This window comes from Sorex fumeus, unplaced genomic scaffold (genome assembly GCF_029834395.1).
Source record: "Sorex fumeus unplaced genomic scaffold, SorFum_2.1 ptg000056l, whole genome shotgun sequence".
In the NCBI taxonomy this organism is placed as follows: Eukaryota; Metazoa; Chordata; class Mammalia; order Eulipotyphla; family Soricidae; genus Sorex; species Sorex fumeus.
The window spans coordinates 2,928,381-2,953,099 of record NW_026606113.1 but is presented as its reverse complement, the minus strand read 5'-3'; positions in this window follow the sequence as shown (position 1 = coordinate 2,953,099).

Genomic DNA, 24,719 nt, shown 5'->3' with positions numbered 1-24,719 from the left:
GAGTGGAGGTTCAGAGGAATTCCAGATTCGCAGTGAATGAATGGAACATTCTCTAGTGGTGATTCCAATGATTTCTGAAGGCTGGGTTTTGTGGACACGAAAATGTAGAGCTGAACAGGGTGGAGTGGATAGCCAAATGAACAGCACGTCTCTTAGTATGAACAGGCCACTGAAAACCAGCATTGGCTTACTTGGACATTCACAAGTGGTGTAACGATAACCCGCCGGGAGTTGAGAGTCAGATGAATTTAAGATTCGCAGTGAATGAACGGAACATTCTGTGGAGGAGATACCAATTATTTCTGAAGGTTGGGTTATGAGGACAGGAAAATGTAGAGCTGAATAGGGTTGGGTGGATAGCAAATTGAACAGCACGGCTGAGTGTGTTAGCAGGCGGCTTAAAACCAGCATTGTCTTCCTTGGACATTTACCAGTGGTGTCACGAATACCTTCCAGGAGTGGAGACTCTGATGAATTCCAGATTCGCGTGATTGAATGGAACATTCTGTAGTGGTGATTGCCAACATTTAGGAATCTGGATAGTCTGGACAGGATATTGAAGAGCTGACCGATATTGAGTGGATAGCCAATGAACAGCACGGTTTCGAGTGTGAACAGACCACTAAGAAGCAGCATTGCATTACTTGGACATTCATCAGTGGTGTAACGAAAGCCTTCCTGGAATGCAGATTCAGATTATTTCCAGATTCACAGTGAATGAATGGAAATTTCTGTAGTAGAGATTCCAATGATTTCTGAACGCTGGGTTGTGTGGACAGGAAAATGAAGAGCTGACTAGGTTTGACTGGATTGCCAATTGAACAGCAAGGCTGTGAGTGTGAACAGCCGCTGAAAACCAGCATTGGATTTCCTGGTCATTCACCAGTGTTGTTAGGAAAATCTGCCTGGTGTGGAGAGTCAGAGGAATTCCAGATTCGCAGGGAACGAATGGAACACTCTGAAGTGGAGATAAGAATGATTTCTGAAGGCTCGGTGTGTGGAAGGAAAATCAAGAGCTAACCAGCGTTCACTGGATAGCCAATTGAACAGCACGGCTGCGAGTGTTAACACGCAGCTGAAACCAGCCTTGGGTTGCTTGGACATTCACCAGTGGTGAAACGAAAACCTGCTGGGAGTGGAGAACAAGATGAATTCAAGATTCGCCTGAATGAATGAAACATTCTGTAGTGTAGATTGCAATGGTTTCTGAGGTTTGTATTGTCTGAACTGGAAAAAGAAGAACTCACCAGTGTTGAGTCGCTAGACCGTGAACAGCACGGGTTCGAGTGTGAATAGACCGCTGAAAACCATCATTGCGTTACTTGAACATTCAGCAGTGGTGCAATGAAAACCTGCCGGGAGTGGAGATTCAGATGAATTCCAGATTCGCAGTGAATGAATGGAACATTCTCTAGTGGTGATTCCAATGATTTCTGAAGGCTGGGTTTTGTGGACACGAAAATGTAGAGCTGAACAGGGTGGAATGGATAGCCAAATGAACAGCACGTCTCGTAGTAAGAACAGGCCACTGAAAACCAGCTTTGGCTTAATTGGACATTCACAAGTGGTGTAACGAAAACCTGACGGGAGTTGAGAATTAGATGAATTTCAGATTTGCCGTCAATGAATGGAACATTCTGTGGAGGAGATACCAATTGTTTCCGAAGTTTGGGTTATGTGGACAGGAAAATGGAGCTGAAGAGGGTTGAGTGGATAGCAAATTGAACAGCACGGCTGAGAGTATGAGCAGGCCACTTAAAACCAGCATTGGCTTACTTGGATATTTACCAGTGGTGTCACGAAAACCTGCCGGGAGTGGAGATTCAGATGAATTCCAGATTCGCTGTGAATGAATGGAACATTCTGTAGTGGAGATAACAATGATTTCTCCAGTCTCTGTGGTGTGGACAGGAAAATGTAGAGCTGGCCAGGGTTGAGTGGATAGCCAATTGAACAGCACCACTGCGCTTGTGAAGAAAACACTTAAAACATTGGGTTACTTGGACATTCAACAGTGGTGTAACGAAAACCTGCCGGGAGTGGAGGTTCAGAGGAATTCCAGATTCGCAGTGAATGAATGGAACATTCTCTAGTGGAGATTCCAACGATTTCTGAAGGCTGGGTCGTGTGGAAGGTAAATCAAGAACTAATCAGGATTTAGTGGAAAGCCAATTGTATAGCATGGCTGCAAGTGTGAACATGCAGCTGAAAACCAGCATTGGGTTACTTGGACATTCATCAGTGGTGTAAGGAAAACCTGCATGGAGTGGAGAGTCAGTTGAATTCCACATTCGCAGTGAATGAATGGAACATTCTGTAGAGGAGATTCCAATGATTTCTGAAGCCTGTGTTGTGTGGACAGGAAAATGAAGAGCTGACCAGGCTTGAATCGATAGCCAAGTAAACAGCAGGGCTGCGAATATGAACAGGCCGCTGAAAACCAGCATTGGGTTACTTGGACATTCAACAGTGGTGTAATGAAAAACTGCGTGGAGTTGAGAGTCAGATGAATTCCAGATTCGCAGTGAATGAATGGAACATTCTGTAGTGGAGATAACAAAGATTTCTGAAGGCTGGTAGTGTGGTGGGACAATGAAGAGCTGAACAGGGTGGAGTGAATTGTCAATTAAACAGCACGGCTGCGAGTATGAACAGGTCTCTGAAAACCAGCATTGGCTTACTTGGACATTCACAAGTGGTGTAATGTTAACCAGGCGGGAGTGGAGAATCAGATAAACTCCAGACTCGCAGTGAATGAATGGAACATTCTGTAGTGGAGATTGCAATGATTTCTGAAATCTGGATTGTGGGGACACGAAAATGAAGAGCTGACCAGTGTTGAGTGGATAGCCTGTAAAAAGCCTCGGCTTCGAATGTGAACAGACCACTGAAAACCAGTATTGCATTACTTCGACTTTCAGCAGTGGTGTAACGAAAGCCTGCGTGGAGTGCAGATTCAGATGAATTCCAGATTCCCAGTGAATGAATGGAACATCCTGTAGTGGAGATTACAATGATTTCTGAAGGCTGGGTTGTGTGCACAGGAAAATGAGGAGCAAAACAGGTTGAGTGTATAGCCAATTGAACAGCACGACTGCGAACATGAACAGGCCTCTGAAAACCAGCATTGTTTTACTTGGACATTCACAAGTGGTGTAAGATAAATCTGCAGGTAGTGGAGATTCAGTTGAATTCCAGATTCGCAGTGAATGAATGGAACATTCTGTACTGGAGATTGCAATGATTTCTCAAGTCTGGATTGTTTGGACATGAAAATGAAGAGCTGACCACAGTTGTGTGGATACCCAGTAAAAAGCAGGGCTTAGAGTGTGAACAGACCGCTGAAAACCAGCATTGTGTTACTTGGACATTCATAAGTGGTGTAATGAAAGCCTACCTGGAGTGCAGATTCAGATGAATTCCAGATTGGCAGTGAATGAATGGAACATTCTGTACTGGCGATTCCAATGATTTCTGAAGTCTGATATTGTGGAAAAGAAAATGATAGGCTGACCAGGTTTGAGTGGATACACAATTGAACAGCACACTGCGAGTGTGAAAAGGCGGCTGAAAACCAGCATTGGATTACTTGGTCATTCACCAGTGCTGTAATGAAAACCTGCCTGGAGCGGAGAGTCAGATGAATTGCAGAATCGCAGTGAATGAATGGAACAGTCTGTAGTGGAGAGCCCAATGATTTCTGAAGGCTGGTTTGTGTGGAGAGGAAAATGAAGAGCTGACCAATATTGAGTGGATAGCCCATTGAACAGCACTTCTGCGAGTTGAACATGCCTCTGAAAACCAGTATTGAGTTACTTGGACATTCACCAGTGGCGTAACGAAAACCTGCCAGGAGTGGAGGTTCAGAGGAATTCCAGATTCGCAGTGAATGAATGGAACATTCTCTAGTGGTGATTCCAATGATTTCTGAAGGCTGGGTTTTGTGGACACGAAAATGTAGAGCTGAACAGGGTGGAGTGGATAGCCAAATGAACAGCACGTCTCTTAGTATGAACAGGCCACTGAAAACCAGCATTGGCTTACTTGGACATTCACAAGTGGTGTAACGATAACCCGCCGGGAGTTGAGAGTCAGATGAATTTAAGATTCGCAGTGAATGAACGGAACATTCTGTGGAGGAGATACCAATTATTTCTGAAGGTTGGGTTATGAGGACAGGAAAATGTAGAGCTGAATAGGGTTGGGTGGATAGCAAATTGAACAGCACGGCTGAGTGTGTTAGCAGGCGGCTTAAAACCAGCATTGTCTTCCTTGGACATTTACCAGTGGTGTCACGAATACCTTCCAGGAGTGGAGACTCTGATGAATTCCAGATTCGCGTGATTGAATGGAACATTCTGTAGTGGTGATTGCCAACATTTAGGAATCTGGATAGTCTGGACAGGATATTGAAGAGCTGACCGATATTGAGTGGATAGCCAATGAACAGCACGGTTTCGAGTGTGAACAGACCACTAAGAAGCAGCATTGCATTACTTGGACATTCATCAGTGGTGTAACAAAAGCCTTCCTGGAATGCAGATTCAGATTATTTCCAGATTCACAGTGAATGAATGGAAATTTCTGTAGTAGAGATTCCAATGATTTCTGAACGCTGGGTTGTGTGGACAGGAAAATGAAGAGCTGACTAGGTTTGACTGGATTGCCAATTGAACAGCAAGGCTGTGAGTGTGAACAGCCGCTGAAAACCAGCATTGGATTACCTCGTCATTCACCAGTGTTGTTAGGAAAATCTGCCTGGTGTGGAGAGTCAGAGGAATTCCAGATTCGCAGGGAACGAATGGAACACTCTGAAGTGGAGATAAGAATGATTTCTGAAGGCTCGGTGTGTGGAAGGAAAATCAAGAGCTAACCAGCGTTCACTGGATAGCCAATTGAACAGCACGGCTGCGAGTGTTAACACGCAGCTGAAACCAGCCTTGGGTTGCTTGGACATTCACCAGTGGTGAAACGAAAACCTGCTGGGAGTGGAGAACAAGATGAATTCAAGATTCGCCTGAATGAATGAAACATTCTGTAGTGTAGATTGCAATGGTTTCTGAGGTTTGTATTGTCTGAACTGGAAAAAGAAGAACTCACCAGTGTTGAGTCGCTAGACCGTGAACAGCACGGGTTCGAGTGTGAATAGACCGCTGAAAACCATCATTGCGTTACTTGAACATTCAGCAGTGGTGCAATGAAAACCTGCCGGGAGTGGAGATTCAGATGAATTCCAGATTCGCAGTGAATGAATGGAACATTCTCTAGTGGTGATTCCAATGATTTCTGAAGGCTGGGTTTTGTGGACACGAAAATGTAGAGCTGAACAGGGTGGAATGGATAGCCAAATGAACAGCACGTCTCGTAGTAAGAACAGGCCACTGAAAACCAGCTTTGGCTTAATTGGACATTCACAAGTGGTGTAACGAAAACCTGACGGGAGTTGAGAATTAGATGAATTTCAGATTTGCCGTCAATGAATGGAACATTCTGTGGAGGAGATACCAATTGTTTCTGAAGTTTGGGTTATGTGGACAGGAAAATGGAGCTGAAGAGGGTTGAGTGGATAGCAAATTGAACAGCACGGCTGAGAGTATGAGCAGGCCACTTAAAACCAGCATTGGCTTACTTGGATATTTACCAGTGGTGTCACGAAAACCTGCCGGGAGTGGAGATTCAGATGAATTCCAGATTCGCTGTGAATGAATGGAACATTCTGTAGTGGAGATAACAATGATTTCTCCAGTCTCTGTGGTGTGGACAGGAAAATGTAGAGCTGGCCAGGGTTGAGTGGATAGCCAATTGAACAGCACCACTGCGCTTGTGAAGAAAACACTTAAAACATTGGGTTACTTGGACATTCAACAGTGGTGTAACGAAAACCTGCCGGGAGTGGAGGTTCAGAGGAATTCCAGATTCGCAGTGAATGAATGGAACATTCTCTAGTGGAGATTCCAACGATTTCTGAAGGCTGGGTCGTGTGGAAGGTAAATCAAGAACTAATCAGGATTTAGTGGAAAGCCAATTGTATAGCATGGCTGCGAGTGTGAACATGCAGCTGAAAACCAGCATTGGGTTACTTGGACATTCATCAGTGGTGTAAGGAAAACCTGCATGGAGTGGAGAGTCAGTTGAATTCCACATTCGCAGTGAATGAATGGAACATTCTGTAGAGGAGATTCCAATGATTTCTGAAGCCTGTGTTGTGTGGACAGGAAAATGAAGAGCTGACCAGGCTTGAATCGATAGCCAAGTAAACAGCAGGGCTGCGAATATGAACAGGCCGCTGAAAACCAGCATTGGGTTACTTGGACATTCAACAGTGGTGTAATGAAAACCTGCGTGGAGTTGAGAGTCAGATGAATTCCAGATTCGCAGTGAATGAATGGAACATTCTGTAGTGGAGATAACAAAGATTTCTGAAGGCTGGTAGTGTGGTGGGACAATGAAGAGCTGAACAGGGTGGAGTGAATTGTCAATTAAACAGCACGGCTGCGAGTATGAACAGGCCTCTGAAAACCAGCATTGGCTTACTTGGACATTCACAAGTGGTGTAATGTTAACCAGGCGGGAGTGGAGAATCAGATAAACTCCAGACTCGCAGTGAATGAATGGAACATTCTGTAGTGGAGATTGCAATGATTTCTGAAATCTGGATTGTGGGGACACGAAAATGAAGAGCTGACCAGTGTTGAGTGGATAGCCTGTAAAAAGCCTCGGCTTCGAATGTGAACAGACCACTGAAAACCAGTATTGCATTACTTCGACTTTCAGCAGTGGTGTAACGAAAGCCTGCGTGGAGTGCAGATTCAGATGAATTCCAGATTCCCAGTGAATGAATGGAACATCCTGTAGTGGAGATTACAATGATTTCTGAAGGCTGGGTTGTGTGCACAGGAAAATGAGGAGCAAAACAGGTTGAGTGGATAGCCAATTGAACAGCACGACTGCGAACATGAACAGGCCTCTGAAAACCAGCATTGTTTTACTTGGACATTCACAAGTGGTGTAAGATAAATCTGCAGGTAGTGGAGATTCAGTTGAATTCCAGATTCGCAGTGAATGAATGGAACATTCTGTACTGGAGATTGCAATGATTTCTCAAGTCTGGATTGTTTGGACATGAAAATGAAGAGCTGACCACAGTTGTGTGGATACCCAGTAAAAAGCAGGGCTTAGAGTGTGAACAGACCGCTGAAAACCAGCATTGTGTTACTTGGACATTCATAAGTGGTGTAATGAAAGCCTACCTGGAGTGCAGATTCAGATGAATTCCAGATTGGCAGTGAATGAATGGAACATTCTGTACTGGCGATTCCAATGATTTCTGAAGTCTGATATTGTGGAAAAGAAAATGATAGGCTGACCAGGTTTGAGTGGATAGACAATTGAACAGCACACTGCGAGTGTGAAAAGGCGGCTGAAAACCAGCATTGGATTACTTGGTCATTCACCAGTGCTGTAATGAAAACCTGCCTGGAGCGGAGAGTCAGATGAATTGCAGAATCGCAGTGAATGAATGGAACAGTCTGTAGTGGAGAGCCCAATGATTTCTGAAGGCTGGTTTGTGTGGAGAGGAAAATGAAGAGCTGACCAATATTGAGTGGATAGCCCATTGAACAGCACTTCTGCGAGTTGAACATGCCTCTGAAAACCAGTATTGAGTTACTTGGACATTCACCAGTGGCGTAACGAAAACCTGCCAGGAGTGGAGGTTCAGAGGAATTCCAGATTCGCAGTGAATGAATGGAACATTCTCTAGTGGTGATTCCAATGATTTCTGAAGGCTGGGTTTTGTGGACACGAGAATGTAGAGCTGAACAGGGTGGAGTGGATAGCCAAATGAACAGCACGTCTCTTAGTATGAACAGGCCACTGAAAACCAGCATTGGCTTACTTGGACATTCACAAGTGGTGTAACGATAACCCGCCGGGAGTTGAGAGTCAGATGAATTTAAGATTCGCAGTGAATGAACGGAACATTCTGTGGAGGAGATACCAATTATTTCTGAAGGTTGGGTTATGAGGACAGGAAAATGTAGAGCTGAATAGGGTTGGGTGGATAGCAAATTGAACAGCACGGCTGAGTGTGTTAGCAGGCGGCTTAAAACCAGCATTGTCTTCCTTGGACATTTACCAGTGGTGTCACGAAAACCTTCCAGGAGTGGAGACTCTGATGAATTCCAGATTCGCGTGATTGAATGGAACATTCTGTAGTGGTGATTGCCAACATTTAGGAATCTGGATAGTCTGGACAGGATATTGAAGAGCTGACCGATATTGAGTGGATAGCCAATGAACAGCACGGTTTCGAGTGTGAACAGACCACTAAGAAGCAGCATTGCATTACTTGGACATTCATCAGTGGTGTAACGAAAGCCTTCCTGGAATGCAGATTCAGAGTATTTCCAGATTCACAGTGAATGAATGGAAATTTCTGTAGTAGAGATTCCAATGATTTCTGAACGCTGGGTTGTGTGGACAGGAAAATGAAGAGCTGACTAGGTTTGACTGGATTGCCAATTGAACAGCAAGGCTGTGAGTGTGAACAGCCGCTGAAAACCAGCATTGGATTACCTGGTCATTCACCAGTGTTGTTAGGAAAATCTGCCTGGTGTGGAGAGTCAGAGGAATTCCAGATTCGCAGGGAACGAATGGAACACTCTGAAGTGGAGATAAGAATGATTTCTGAAGGCTCGGTGTGTGGAAGGAAAATCAAGAGCTAACCAGCGTTCACTGGATAGCCAATTGAACAGCACGGCTGCGAGTGTTAACACGCAGCTGAAACCAGCCTTGGGTTGCTTGGACATTCACCAGTGGTGAAACGAAAACCTGCTGGGAGTGGAGAACAAGATGAATTCAAGATTCGCCTGAATGAATGAAACATTCTGTAGTGTAGATTGCAATGGTTTCTGAGGTTTGTATTGTCTGAACTGGAAAAAGAAGAACTCACCAGTGTTGAGTCGCTAGACCGTGAACAGCACGGGTTCGAGTGTGAATAGACCGCTGAAAACCATCATTGCGTTACTTGAACATTCAGCAGTGGTGCAATGAAAACCTGCCGGGAGTGGAGATTCAGATGAATTCCAGATTCGCAGTGAATGAATGGAACATTCTCTAGTGGTGATTCCAATGATTTCTGAAGGCTGGGTTTTGTGGACACGAAAATGTAGAGCTGAACAGGGTGGAATGGATAGCCAAATGAACAGCACGTCTCGTAGTAAGAACAGGCCACTGAAAACCAGCTTTGGCTTAATTGGACATTCACAAGTGGTGTAACGAAAACCTGACGGGAGTTGAGAATTAGATGAATTTCAGATTTGCCGTCAATGAATGGAACATTCTGTGGAGGAGATACCAATTGTTTCTGAAGTTTGGGTTATGTGGACAGGAAAATGGAGCTGAAGAGGGTTGAGTGGATAGCAAATTGAACAGCACGGCTGAGAGTATGAGCAGGCCACTTAAAACCAGCATTGGCTTACTTGGATATTTACCAGTGGTGTCACGAAAACCTGCCGGGAGTGGAGATTCAGATGAATTCCAGATTCGCTGTGAATGAATGGAACATTCTGTAGTGGAGATAACAATGATTTCTCCAGTCTCTGTGGTGTGGACAGGAAAATGTAGAGCTGGCCAGGGTTGAGTGGATAGCCAATTGAACAGCACCACTGCGCTTGTGAAGAAAACACTTAAAACATTGGGTTACTTGGACATTCAACAGTGGTGTAACGAAAACCTGCCGGGAGTGGAGGTTCAGAGGAATTCCAGATTCGCAGTGAATGAATGGAACATTCTCTAGTGGAGATTCCAACGATTTCTGAAGGCTGGGTCGTGTGGAAGGAAAATCAAGAACTAATCAGGATTTAGTGGAAAGCCAATTGTATAGCATGGCTGCGAGTGTGAACATGCAGCTGAAAACCAGCATTGGGTTACTTGGACATTCATCAGTGGTGTAAGGAAAACCTGCATGGAGTGGAGAGTCAGTTGAATTCCACATTCGCAGTGAATGAATGGAACATTCTGTAGAGGAGATTCCAATGATTTCTGAAGCCTGTGTTGTGTGGACAGGAAAATGAAGAGCTGACCAGGCTTGAATCGATAGCCAAGTAAACAGCAGGGCTGCGAATATGAACAGGCCGCTGAAAACCAGCATTGGGTTACTTGGACATTCAACAGTGGTGTAATGAAAACCTGCGTGGAGTTGAGAGTCAGATGAATTCCAGATTCGCAGTGAATGAATGGAACGTTCTGTAGTGGAGATAACAAAGATTTCTGAAGGCTGGTAGTGTGGTGGGACAATGAAGAGCTGAACAGGGAGGAGTGAATTGTCAATTAAACAGCACGGCTGCGAGTATGAACAGGCCTCTGAAAACCAGCATTGGCTTACTTGGACATTCACAAGTGGTGTAATGTTAACCAGGCGGGAGTGGAGAATCAGATAAACTCCAGACTCGCAGTGAATGAATGGAACATTCTGTAGTGGAGATTGCAATGATTTCTGAAATCTGGATTGTGGGGACACGAAAATGAAGAGCTGACCAGTGTTGAGTGGATAGCCTGTAAAAAGCCTCGGCTTCGAATGTGAACAGACCACTGAAAACCAGTATTGCATTACTTCGACTTTCAGCAGTGGTGTAACGAAAGCCTGCGTGGAGTGCAGATTCAGATGAATTCCAGATTCCCAGTGAATGAATGGAACATCCTGTAGTGGAGATTACAATGATTTCTGAAGGCTGGGTTGTGTGCACAGGAAAATGAGGAGCAAAACAGGTTGAGTGGATAGCCAATTGAACAGCACGACTGCGAACATGAACAGGCCTCTGAAAACCAGCATTGTTTTACTTGGACATTCACAAGTGGTGTAAGATAAATCTGCAGGTAGTGGAGATTCAGTTGAATTCCAGATTCGCAGTGAATGAATGGAACATTCTGTACTGGAGATTGCAATGATTTCTCAAGTCTGGATTGTTTGGACATGAAAATGAAGAGCTGACCACAGTTGTGTGGATACCCAGTAAAAAGCAGGGCTTAGAGTGTGAACAGACCGCTGAAAACCAGCATTGTGTTACTTGGACATTCATAAGTGGTGTAATGAAAGCCTACCTGGAGTGCAGATTCAGATGAATTCCAGATTGGCAGTGAATGAATGGAACATTCTGTACTGGCGATTCCAATGATTTCTGAAGTCTGATATTGTGGAAAAGAAAATGAAAGGCTGACCAGGTTTGAGTGGATAGACAATTGAACAGCACACTGCGAGTGTGAAAAGGCGGCTGAAAACCAGCATTGGATTACTTGGTCATTCACCAGTGCTGTAATGAAAACCTGCCTGGAGCGGAGAGTCAGATGAATTGCAGAATCGCAGTGAATGAATGGAACAGTCTGTAGTGGAGAGCCCAATGATTTCTGAAGGCTGGTTTGTGTGGAGAGGAAAATGAAGAGCTGACCAATATTGAGTGGATAGCCCATTGAACAGCACTTCTGCGAGTTGAACATGCCTCTGAAAACCAGTATTGAGTTACTTGGACATTCACCAGTGGCGTAACGAAAACCTGCCAGGAGTGGAGGTTCAGAGGAATTCCAGATTCGCAGTGAATGAATGGAACATTCTCTAGTGGTGATTCCAATGATTTCTGAAGGCTGGGTTTTGTGGACACGAGAGTGTAGAGCTGAACAGGGTGGAGTGGATAGCCAAATGAACAGCACGTCTCTTAGTATGAACAGGCCACTGAAAACCAGCATTGGCTTACTTGGACATTCACAAGTGGTGTAACGATAACCCGCCGGGAGTTGAGAGTCAGATGAATTTAAGATTCGCAGTGAATGAACGGAACATTCTGTGGAGGAGATACCAATTATTTCTGAAGGTTGGGTTATGAGGACAGGAAAATGTAGAGCTGAATAGGGTTGGGTGGATAGCAAATTGAACAGCACGGCTGAGTGTTTTTAGCAGGCGGCTTAAAACCAGCATTGTCTTCCTTGGATATTTACCAGTGGTGTCACGAAAACCTTCCAGGAGTGGAGACTCTGATGAATTCCAGATTCGCGTGATTGAATGGAACATTCTGTAGTGGTGATTGCCAACATTTAGGAATCTGGATAGTCTGGACAGGATATTGAAGAGCTGACCGATATTGAGTGGATAGCCAATGAACAGCACGGTTTCGAGTGTGAACAGACCACTAAGAAGCAGCATTGCATTACTTGGACATTCATCAGTGGTGTAACGAAAGCCTTCCTGGAATGCAGATTCAGAGTATTTCCAGATTCACAGTGAATGAATGGAAATTTCTGTAGTAGAGATTCCAATGATTTCTGAACGCTGGGTTGTGTGGACAGGAAAATGAAGAGCTGACTAGGTTTGACTGGATTGCCAATTGAACAGCAAGGCTGTGAGTGTGAACAGCCGCTGAAAACCAGCATTGGATTACCTGGTCATTCACCAGTGTTGTTAGGAAAATCTGCCTGGTGTGGAGAGTCAGAGGAATTCCAGATTCGCAGGGAACGAATGGAACACTCTGAAGTGGAGATAAGAATGATTTCTGAAGGCTCGGTGTGTGGAAGGAAAATCAAGAGCTAACCAGCGTTCACTGGATAGCCAATTGAACAGCACGGCTGCGAGTGTTAACACGCAGCTGAAACCAGCCTTGGGTTGCTTGGACATTCACCAGTGGTGAAACGAAAACCTGCTGGGAGTGGAGAACAAGATGAATTCAAGATTCGCCTGAATGAATGAAACATTCTGTAGTGTAGATTGCAATGGTTTCTGAGGTTTGTATTGTCTGAACTGGAAAAAGAAGAACTCACCAGTGTTGAGTCGCTAGACCGTGAACAGCACGGGTTCGAGTGTGAATAGACCGCTGAAAACCATCATTGCGTTACTTGAACATTCAGCAGTGGTGCAATGAAAACCTGCCGGGAGTGGAGATTCAGATGAATTCCAGATTCGCAGTGAATGAATGGAACATTCTCTAGTGGTGATTCCAATGATTTCTGAAGGCTGGGTTTTGTGGACACGAAAATGTAGAGCTGAACAGGGTGGAATGGATAGCCAAATGAACAGCACGTCTCGTAGTAAGAACAGGCCACTGAAAACCAGCTTTGGCTTAATTGGACATTCACAAGTGGTGTAACGAAAACCTGACGGGAGTTGAGAATTAGATGAATTTCAGATTTGCCGTCAATGAATGGAACATTCTGTGGAGGAGATACCAATTGTTTCTGAAGTTTGGGTTATGTGGACAGGAAAATGGAGCTGAAGAGGGTTGAGTGGATAGCAAATTGAACAGCACGGCTGAGAGTATGAGCAGGCCACTTAAAACCAGCCTTGGCTTACTTGGATATTTACCAGTGGTGTCACGAAAACCTGCCGGGAGTGGAGATTCAGATGAATTCCAGATTCGCTGTGAATGAATGGAACATTCTGTAGTGGAGATAACAATGATTTCTCCAGTCTCTGTGGTGTGGACAGGAAAATGTAGAGCTGGCCAGGGTTGAGTGGATAGCCAATTGAACAGCACCACTGCGCTTGTGAAGAAAACACTTAAAACATTGGGTTACTTGGACATTCAACAGTGGTGTAACGAAAACCTGCCGGGAGTGGAGGTTCAGAGGAATTCCAGATTCGCAGTGAATGAATGGAACATTCTCTAGTGGAGATTCCAACGATTTCTGAAGGCTGGGTCGTGTGGAAGGAAAATCAAGAACTAATCAGGATTTAGTGGAAAGCCAATTGTATAGCATGGCTGCGAGTGTGAACATGCAGCTGAAAACCAGCATTGGGTTACTTGGACATTCATCAGTGGTGTAAGGAAAACCTGCATGGAGTGGAGAGTCAGTTGAATTCCACATTCGCAGTGAATGAATGGAACATTCTGTAGAGGAGATTCCAATGATTTCTGAAGCCTGTGTTGTGTGGACAGGAAAATGAAGAGCTGACCAGGCTTGAATCGATAGCCAAGTAAACAGCAGGGCTGCGAATATGAACAGGCCGCTGAAAACCAGCATTGGGTTACTTGGACATTCAACAGTGGTGTAATGAAAACCTGCGTGGAGTTGAGAGTCAGATGAATTCCAGATTCGCAGTGAATGAATGGAACATTCTGTAGTAGAGATAACAAAGATTTCTGAAGGCTGGTAGTGTGGTGGGACAATGAAGAGCTGAACAGGGTGGAGTGAATTGTCAATTAAACAGCACGGCTGCGAGTATGAACAGGCCTCTGAAAACCAGCATCGGCTTACTTGGACATTCACAAGTGGTGTAATGTTAACCAGGCGGGAGTGGAGAATCAGATAAACTCCAGACTCGCAGTGAATGAATGGAACATTCTGTAGTGGAGATTGCAATGATTTCTGAAATCTGGATTGTGGGGACACGAAAATGAAGAGCTGACCAGTGTTGAGCGGATAGCCTGTAAAAAGCCTCGGCTTCGAATGTGAATAGACCACTGAAAACCAGTATTGCATTACTTCGACTTTCAGCAGTGGTGTAACGAAAGCCTGCGTGGAGTGCAGATTCAGATGAATTCCAGATTCCCAGTGAATGAATGGAACATCCTGTAGTGGAGATTACAATGATTTCTGAAGGCTGGGTTGTGTGCACAGGAAAATGAGGAGCAAAACAGGTTGAGTGGATAGCCAATTGAACAGCACGACTGCGAACATGAACAGGCCTCTGAAAACCAGCATTGTTTTACTTGGACATTCACAAGTGGTGTAAGATAAATCTGCAGGTAGTGGAGATTCAGTTGAATTCTAGATTCGCAGTGAATGAATGGAACATTCTGTACTGGAGATTGCAATGATTTCTCAAGTCTGGATTGTTTGGACATGAAAATGAAGAGCTGACCACAGTTGTGTGGATACCCAGTAAAAAGCAGGGCTTAGAGTGTGAACAGACCGCTGAAAACCAGCATTGTGTTACTTGGACATTCATAAGTGGTGTAATGAAAGCCTACCTGGAGTGCAGATTCAGATGAATTCCAGATTGGCAGTGAATGAATGGAACATTCTGTACTGGCGATTCCAATGATTTCTGAAGTCTGATATTGTGGAAAAGAAAATGAAAGGCTGACCAGGTTTGAGTGGATAGACAATTGAACAGCACACTGCGAGTGTGAAAAGGCGGCTGAAAACCAGCATTGGATTACTTGGTCATTCACCAGTGCTGTAATGAAAACCTGCCTGGAGCGGAGAGTCAGATGAATTGCAGAATCGCAGTGAATGAATGGAACAGTCTGTAGTGGAGAGCCCAATGATTTCTGAAGGCTGGTTTGTGTGGAGAGGAAAATGAAGAGCTGACCAATATTGAGTGGATAGCCCATTGAACAGCACTTCTGCGAGTTGAACATGCCTCTGAAAACCAGTATTGAGTTACTTGGACATTCACCAGTGGCGTAACGAAAACCTGCCAGGAGTGGAGGTTCAGAGGAATTCCAGATTCGCAGTGAATGAATGGAACATTCTCTAGTGGTGATTCCAATGATTTCTGAAGGCTGGGTTTTGTGGACACGAAAATGTAGAGCTGAACAGGGTGGAGTGGATAGCCAAATGAACAGCACGTCTCTTAGTATGAACAGGCCACTGAAAACCAGCATTGGCTTACTTGGACATTCACAAGTGGTGTAACGATAACCCGCCGGGAGTTGAGAGTCAGATGAATTTAAGATTCGCAGTGAATGAACGGAACATTCTGTGGAGGAGATACCAATTATTTCTGAAGGTTGGGTTATGAGGACAGGAAAATGTAGAGCTGAATAGGGTTGGGTGGATAGCAAATTGAACAGCACGGCTGAGTGTTTTTAGCAGGCGGCTTAAAACCAGCATTGTCTTCCTTGGACATTTACCAGTGGTGTCACGAAAACCTTCCAGGAGTGGAGACTCTGATGAATTCCAGATTCGCGTGATTGAATGGAACATTCTGTAGTGGTGATTGCCAACATTTAGGAATCTGGATAGTCTGGACAGGATATTGAAGAGCTGACCGATATTGAGTGGATAGCCAATGAACAGCACGGTTTCGAGTGTGAACAGACCACTAAGAAGCAGCATTGCATTACTTGGACATTCATCAGTGGTGTAACGAAAGCCTTCCTGGAATGCAGATTCAGAGTATTTCCAGATTCACAGTGAATGAATGGAAATTTCTGTAGTAGAGATTCCAATGATTTCTGAACGCTGGGTTGTGTGGACAGGAAAATGAAGAGCTGACTAGGTTTGACTGGATTGCCAATTGAACAGCAAGGCTGTGAGTGTGAACAGCCGCTGAAAACCAGCATTGGATTACCTGGTCATTCACCAGTGTTGTTAGGAAAATCTGCCTGGTGTGGAGAGTCAGAGCAATTCCAGATTCGCAGGGAACGAATGGAACACTCTGAAGTGGAGATAAGAATGATTTCTGAAGGCTCGGTGTGTGGAAGGAAAATCAAGAGCTAACCAGCGTTCACTGGATAGCCAATTGAACAGCACGGCTGCGAGTGTTAACACGCAGCTGAAACCAGCCTTGGGTTGCTTGGACATTCACCAGTGGTGAAACGAAAACCTGCTGGGAGTGGAGAACAAGATGAATTCAAGATTCGCCTGAATGAATGAAACATTCTGTAGTGTAGATTGCAATGGTTTCTGAGGTTTGTATTGTCTGAACTGGAAAAAGAAGAACTCACCAGTGTTGAGTCGCTAGACCGTGAACAGCACGGGTTCGAGTGTGAATAGACCGCTGAAAACCATCATTGCGTTACTTGAACATTCAGCAGTGGTGCAATGAAAACCTGCCGGGAGTGGAGATTCAGATGAATTCCAGATTCGCAGTGAATGAATGGAACATTCTCTAGTGGTGATTCCAATGATTTCTGAAGGCTGGGTTTTGTGGACACGAAAATGTAGAGCTGAACAGGGTGGAATGGATAGCCAAATGAACAGCACGTCTCGTAGTAAGAACAGGCCACTGAAAACCAGCTTTGGCTTAATTGGACATTCACAAGTGGTGTAACGAAAACCTGACGGGAGTTGAGAATTAGATGAATTTCAGATTTGCCGTCAATGAATGGAACATTCTGTGGAGGAGATACCAATTGTTTCTGAAGTTTGGGTTATGTGGACAGGAAAATGGAGCTGAAGAGGGTTGAGTGGATAGCAAATTGAACAGCACGGCTGAGAGTATGAGCAGGCCACTTAAAACCAGCATTGGCTTACTTGGATATTTACCAGTGGTGTCACGAAAACCTGCCGGGAGTGGAGATTCAGATGAATTCCAGATTCGCTGTGAATGAATGGAACATTCTGTAGTGGAGATAACAATGATTTCTCCAGTCTCTGTGGTGTGGACAGGAAAATGTAGAGCTGGCCAGGGTTGAGTGGATAGCCAATTGAACAGCACCACTGCGCTTGTGAAGAAAACACTTAAAACATTGGGTTACTTGGACATTCAACAGTGGTGTAACGAAAACCTGCCGGGAGTGGAGGTTCAGAGGAATTCCAGATTCGCAGTGAATGAATGGAACATTCTCTAGTGGAGATTCCAACGATTTCTGAAGGCTGGGTCGTGTGGAAGGAAAATCAAGAACTAATCAGGATTTAGTGGAAAGCCAATTGTATAGCATGGCTGCGAGTGTGAACATGCAGCTGAAAACCAGCATTGGGTTACTTGGACATTCATCAGTGGTGTAAGGAAAACCTGCATGGAGTGGAGAGTCAGTTGAATTCCACATTCGCAGTGAATGAATGGAACATTCTGTAGAGGAGATTCCAATGATTTCTGAAGCCTGTGTTGTGTGGACAGGAAAATGAAGAGCTGACCAGGCTTGAATCGATAGCCAAGTAAACAGCAGGGCTGCGAATATGAACAGGCCGCTGAAAACCAGCATTGGGTTACTTGGACATTCAACAGTGGTGTAATGAAAACCTGCGTGGAGTTGAGAGTCAGATGAATTCCAGATTCGCAGTGAATGAATGGAACATTCTGTAGTGGAGATAACAAAGATTTCTGAAGGCTGGTAGTGTGGTGGGACAATGAAGAGCTGAACAGGGTGGAGTGAATTGTCAATTAAACAGCACGGCTGCGAGTATGAACAGGCCTCTGAAAACCAGCATTGGCTTACTTGGACATTCACAAGTGGTGTAATGTTAACCAGGCGGGAGTGGAGAATCAGATAAACTCCAGACTCGCAGTGAATGAATGGAACATTCTGTAGTGGAGATTGCAATGATTTCTGAAATCTGGATTGTGGGGACACGAAAATGAAGAGCTGACCAGTGTTGAGTGGATAGCCTGTAAAAAGCCTCGGCTTCGAATGTGAACAGACCACTGAAAACCAGTATTGCATTACTTCGACTTTCAGCAGTGGTGTAACGAAAGCCTGCGTGGAGTGCAGATTCAGATGAATTCCAGATTCCCAGTGAATGAATGGAACATCCTGTAGTGGAGATTACAATGATTTCTGAAGGCTGGGTTGTGTGCACAGGAAAATGAGGAGCAAAACAGGTTGAGTGGATAGCCAATTGAACAGCACGACTGCGAACATGAACAGGCCTCTGAAAACCAGCATTGTTTTACTTGGACATTCACAAGTGGTGTAAGATAAATCTGCAGGTAGTGGAGATTCAGTTGAATTCCAGATTCGCAGTGAATGAATGGAACATTCTGTACTGGAGATTGCAATGATTTCTCAAGTCTGGATTGTTTGGACATGAAAATGAAGAGCTGACCACAGTTGTGTGGATACCCAGTAAAAAGCAGGGCTTAGAGTGTGAACAGACCGCTGAAAACCAGCATTGTGTTACTTGGACATTCATAAGTGGTGTAATGAAAGCCTACCTGGAGTGCAGATTCAGATGAATTCCAGATTGGCAGTGAATGAATGGAACATTCTGTACTGGCGATTCCAATGATTTCTGAAGTCTGATATTGTGGAAAAGAAAATGAAAGGCTGACCAGGTTTGAGTGGATAGACAATTGAACAGCACACTGCGAGTGTGAAAAGGCGGCTGAAAACCAGCATTGGATTACTTGGTCATTCACCAGTGCTGTAATGAAAACCTGCCTGGAGCGGAGAGTCAGATGAATTGCAGAATCGCAGTGAATGAATGGAACAGTCTGTAGTGGAGAGCCCAATGATTTCTGAAGGCTGGTTTGTGTGGAGAGGAAAATGAAGAGCTGACCAATATTGAGTGGATAGCCCATTGAACAGCACTTCTGCGAGTTGAACATGCCTCTGAAAACCAGTATTGAGTTACTTGGACATTCACCAGTGGCGTAACGAAAACCTGCCAGGAGTGGAGGTTCAGATGAATTCCAGATTCGCAGTGAATGAATGGAACATTCTCTAGTGGTGATTCCAATGATTTCTGAAGGCTGGGTTTTGTGGACACGAGAATGTAGAGCTGAACAGGGTGGAGTGGATAGCCAAATGAACAGCACGTCTCTTAGTATGAACAGGCCACTGAAAACCAGCATTGGCTTACTTGGACATTCACAAGTGGTGTAACGATAACCCGCCGGGAGTTGAGAGTCAGATGAATTTAAGATTCGCAGTGAATGAACGGAACATTCTGTGGAGGAGATACCAATTATTTCTGAAGGTTGGGTTATGAGGACAGGAAAATGTAGAGCTGAATAGGGTTGGGTGGATAGCAAATTGAACAGCACGGCTGAGTGTGTTAGCAGGCGGCTTAAAACCAGCATTGTCTTCCTTGGACATTTACCAGTGGTGTCACGAAAACCTTCCAGGAGTGGAGACTCTGATGAATTCCAGATTCGCGTGATTGAATGGAACATTCTGTAGTGGTGATTGCCAACATTTAGGAATCTGGATAGTCTGGACAGGATATTGAAGAGCTGACCGATATTGAGTGGATAGCCAATGAACAGCACGGTTTCGAGTGTGAACAGACCACTAAGAAGCAGCATTGCATTACTTGGACATTCATCAGTGGTGTAACGAAAGCCTTCCTGGAATGCAGATTCAGAGTATTTCCAGATTCACAGTGAATGAATGGAAATTTCTGTAGTAGAGATGCCAATGATTTCTGAACGCTGGGTTGTGTGGACAGGAAAATGAAGAGCTGACTAGGTTTGACTGGATTGCCAATTGAACAGCAAGGCTGTGAGTGTGAACAGCCGCTGAAAACCAGCATTGGATTACCTGGTCATTCACCAGTGTTGTTAGGAAAATCTGCCTGGTGTGGAGAGTCAGAGGAATTCCAGATTCGCAGGGAACGAATGGAACATTCTGAAGTGGAGATAAGAATGATTTCTGAAGGCTCGGTGTGTGGAAGGAAAATCAAGAGCTAACCAGCGTTCACTGGATAGCCAATTGAACAGCACGGCTGCGAGTGTTAACACGCAGCTGAAACCAGCCTTGGGTTGCTTGGACATTCACCAGTGGTGAAACGAAAACCTGCTGGGAGTGGAGAACAAGATGAATTCAAGATTCGCCTGAATGAATGAAACATTCTGTAGTGTAGATTGCAATGGTTTCTGAGGTTTGTATTGTCTGAACTGGAAAAAGAAGAACTCACCAGTGTTGAGTCGCTAGACCGTGAACAGCACGGGTTCGAGTGTGAATAGACCGCTGAAAACCATCATTGCGTTACTTGAACATTCAGCAGTGGTGCAATGAAAACCTGCCGGGAGTGGAGATTCAGATGAATTCCAGATTCGCAGTGAATGAATGGAACATTCTCTAGTGGTGATTCCAATGATTTCTGAAGGCTGGGTTTTGTGGACACGAAAATGTAGAGCTGAACAGGGTGGAATGGATAGCCAAATGAACAGCACGTCTCGTAGTAAGAACAGGCCACTGAAAACCAGCTTTGGCTTAATTGGACATTCACAAGTGGTGTAACGAAAACCTGACGGGAGTTGAGAATTAGATGAATTTCAGATTTGCCGTCAATGAATGGAACATTCTGTGGAGGAGATACCAATTGTTTCTGAAGTTTGGGTTATGTGGACAGGAAAATGGAGCTGAAGAGGGTTGAGTGGATAGCAAATTGAACAGCACGGCTGAGAGTATGAGCAGGCCACTTAAAACCAGCATTGGCTTACTTGGATATTTACCAGTGGTGTCACGAAAACCTGCCGGGAGTGGAGATTCAGATGAATTCCAGATTCGCTGTGAATGAATGGAACATTCTGTAGTGGAGATAACAATGATTTCTCCAGTCTCTGTGGTGTGGACAGGAAAATGTAGAGCTGGCCAGGGTTGAGTGGATAGCCAATTGAACAGCACCACTGCGCTTGTGAAGAAAACACTTAAAACATTGGGTTACTTGGACATTCAACAGTGGTGTAACGAAAACCTGCCGGGAGTGGAGGTTCAGAGGAATTCCAGATTCGCAGTGAATGAATGGAACATTCTCTAGTGGAGATTCCAACGATTTCTGAAGGCTGGGTCGTGTGGAAGGAAAATCAAGAACTAATCAGGATTTAGTGGAAAGCCAATTGTATAGCATGGCTGCGAGTGTGAACATGCAGCTGAAAACCAGCATTGGGTTACTTGGACATTCATCAGTGGTGTAAGGAAAACCTGCATGGAGTGGAGAGTCAGTTGAATTCCACATTCGCAGTGAATGAATGGAACATTCTGTAGAGGAGATTCCAATGATTTCTGAAGCCTGTGTTGTGTGGACAGGAAAATGAAGAGCTGACCAGGCTTGAATCGATAGCCAAGTAAACAGCAGGGCTGCGAATATGAACAGGCCGCTGAAAACCAGCATTGGGTTACTTGGACATTCAACAGTGGTGTAATGAAAACCTGCGTGGAGTTGAGAGTCAGATGAATTCCAGATTCGCAGTGAATGAATGGAACATTCTGTAGTGGAGATAAAGATTTCTGAAGGCTGGTAGTGTGGTGGGACAATGAAGAGCTGAACAGGGTGGAGTGAATTGTCAATTAAACAGCACGGCTGCGAGTATGAACAGGCCTCTGAAAACCAGCATTGGCTTACTTGGACATTCACAAGTGGTGTAATGTTAACCAGGCGGGAGTGGAGAATCAGATAAACTCCAGACTCGCAGTGAATGAATGGAACATTCTGTAGTGGAGATTGCAATGATTTCTGAAATCTGGATTGTGGGGACACGAAAATGAAGAGCTGACCAGTGTTGAGCGGATAGCCTGTAAAAAGCCTCGGCTTCGAATGTGAACAGACCACTGAAAACCAGTATTGCATTACTTCGACTTTCAGCAGTGGTGTAACGAAAGCCTGCGTGGAGTGCAGATTCAGATGAATTCCAGATTCCCAGTGAATGAATGGAACATCCTGTAGTGGAGATTACAATGATTTCTGAAGGCTGGGTTGTGTGCACAGGAAAATGAGGAGCAAAACAGGTTGAGTGGATAGCCAATTGAACAGCACGACTGCGAACATGAACAGGCCTCTGAAAACCAGCATTGTTTTACTTGGACATTCACAAGTGGTGTAAGATAAATCTGCAGGTAGTGGAGATTCAGTTGAATTCCAGATTCGCAGTGAATGAATGGAACATTCTGTACTGGAGATTGCAATGATTTCTCAAGTCTGGATTGTTTGGACATGAAAATGAAGAGCTGACCACAGTTGTGTGGATACCCAGTAAAAAGCAGGGCTTAGAGTGTGAACAGACCGCTGAAAACCAGCATTGTGTTACTTGGACATTCATAAGTGGTGTAATGAAAGCCTACCTGGAGTGCAGATTCAGATGAATTCCAGATTGGCAGTGAATGAATGGAACATTCTGTACTGGCGATTCCAATGATTTCTGAAGTCTGATATTGTGGAAAAGAAAATGAAAGGCTGACCAGGTTTGAGTGGATAGACAATTGAACAGCACACTGCGAGTGTGAAAAGGCGGCTGAAAACCAGCATTGGATTACTTGGTCATTCACCAGTGCTGTAATGAAAACCTGCCTGGAGCGGAGAGTCAGATGAATTGCAGAATCGCAGTGAATGAATGGAACAGTCTGTAGTGGAGAGCCCAATGATTTCTGAAGGCTGGTTTGTGTGGAGAGGAAAATGAAGAGCTGACCAATATTGAGTGGATAGCCCATTGAACAGCACTTCTGCGAGTTGAACATGCCTCTGAAAACCAGTATTGAGTTACTTGGACATTCACCAGTGGCGTAACGAAAACCTGCCAGGAGTGGAGGTTCAGATGAATTCCAGATTCGCAGTGAATGAATGGAACATTCTCTAGTGGTGATTCCAATGATTTCTGAAGGCTGGGTTTTGTGGACACGAAAATGTAGAGCTGAACAGGGTGGAGTGGATAGCCAAATGAACAGCACGTCTCTTAGTATGAACAGGCCACTGAAAACCAGCATTGGCTTACTTGGACATTCACAAGTGGTGTAACGATAACCCGCCGGGAGTTGAGAGTCAGATGAATTTAAGATTCGCAGTGAATGAACGGAACATTCTGTGGAGGAGATACCAATTATTTCTGAAGGTTGGGTTATGAGGACAGGAAAATGTAGAGCTGAATAGGGTTGGGTGGATAGCAAATTGAACAGCACGGCTGAGTGTGTTAGCAGGCGGCTTAAAACCAGCATTGTCTTCCTTGGACATTTACCAGTGGTGTCACGAAAACCTTCCAGGAGTGGAGACTCTGATGAATTCCAGATTCGCGTGATTGAATGGAACATTCTGTAGTGGTGATTGCCAACATTTAGGAATCTGGATAGTCTGGACAGGATATTGAAGAGCTGACCGATATTGAGTGGATAGCCAATGAACAGCACGGTTTCGAGTGTGAACAGACCACTAAGAAGCAGCATTGCATTACTTGGACATTCATCAGTGGTGTAACGAAAGCCTTCCTGGAATGCAGATTCAGAGTATTTCCAGATTCACAGTGAATGAATGGAAATTTCTGTAGTAGAGATTCCAATGATTTCTGAACGCTGGGTTGTGTGGACAGGAAAATGAAGAGCTGACTAGGTTTGACTGGATTGCCAATTGAACAGCAAGGCTGTGAGTGTGAACAGCCGCTGAAAACCAGCATTGGATTACCTGGTCATTCACCAGTGTTGTTAGGAAAATCTGCCTGGTGTGGAGAGTCAGAGGAATTCCAGATTCGCAGGGAACGAATGGAACATTCTGAAGTGGAGATAAGAATGATTTCTGAAGGCTCGGTGTGTGGAAGGAAAATCAAGAGCTAACCAGCGTTCACTGGATAGCCAATTGAACAGCACGGCTGCGAGTGTTAACACGCAGCTGAAACCAGCCTTGGGTTGCTTGGACATTCACCAGTGGTGAAACGAAAACCTGCTGGGAGTGGAGAACAAGATGAATTCAAGATTCGCCTGAATGAATGAAACATTCTGTAGTGTAGATTGCAATGGTTTCTGAGGTTTGTATTGTCTGAACTGGAAAAAGAAGAACTCACCAGTGTTGAGTCGCTAGACCGTGAACAGCACGGGTTCGAGTGTGAATAGACCGCTGAAAACCATCATTGCGTTACTTGAACATTCAGCAGTGGTGCAATGAAAACCTGCCGGGAGTGGAGATTCAGATGAATTCCAGATTCGCAGTGAATGAATGGAACATTCTCTAGTGGTGATTCCAATGATTTCTGAAGGCTGGGTTTTGTGGACACGAAAATGTAGAGCTGAACAGGGTGGAATGGATAGCCAAATGAACAGCACGTCTCGTAGTAAGAACAGGCCACTGAAAACCAGCTTTGGCTTAATTGGACATTCACAAGTGGTGTAACGAAAACCTGACGGGAGTTGAGAATTAGA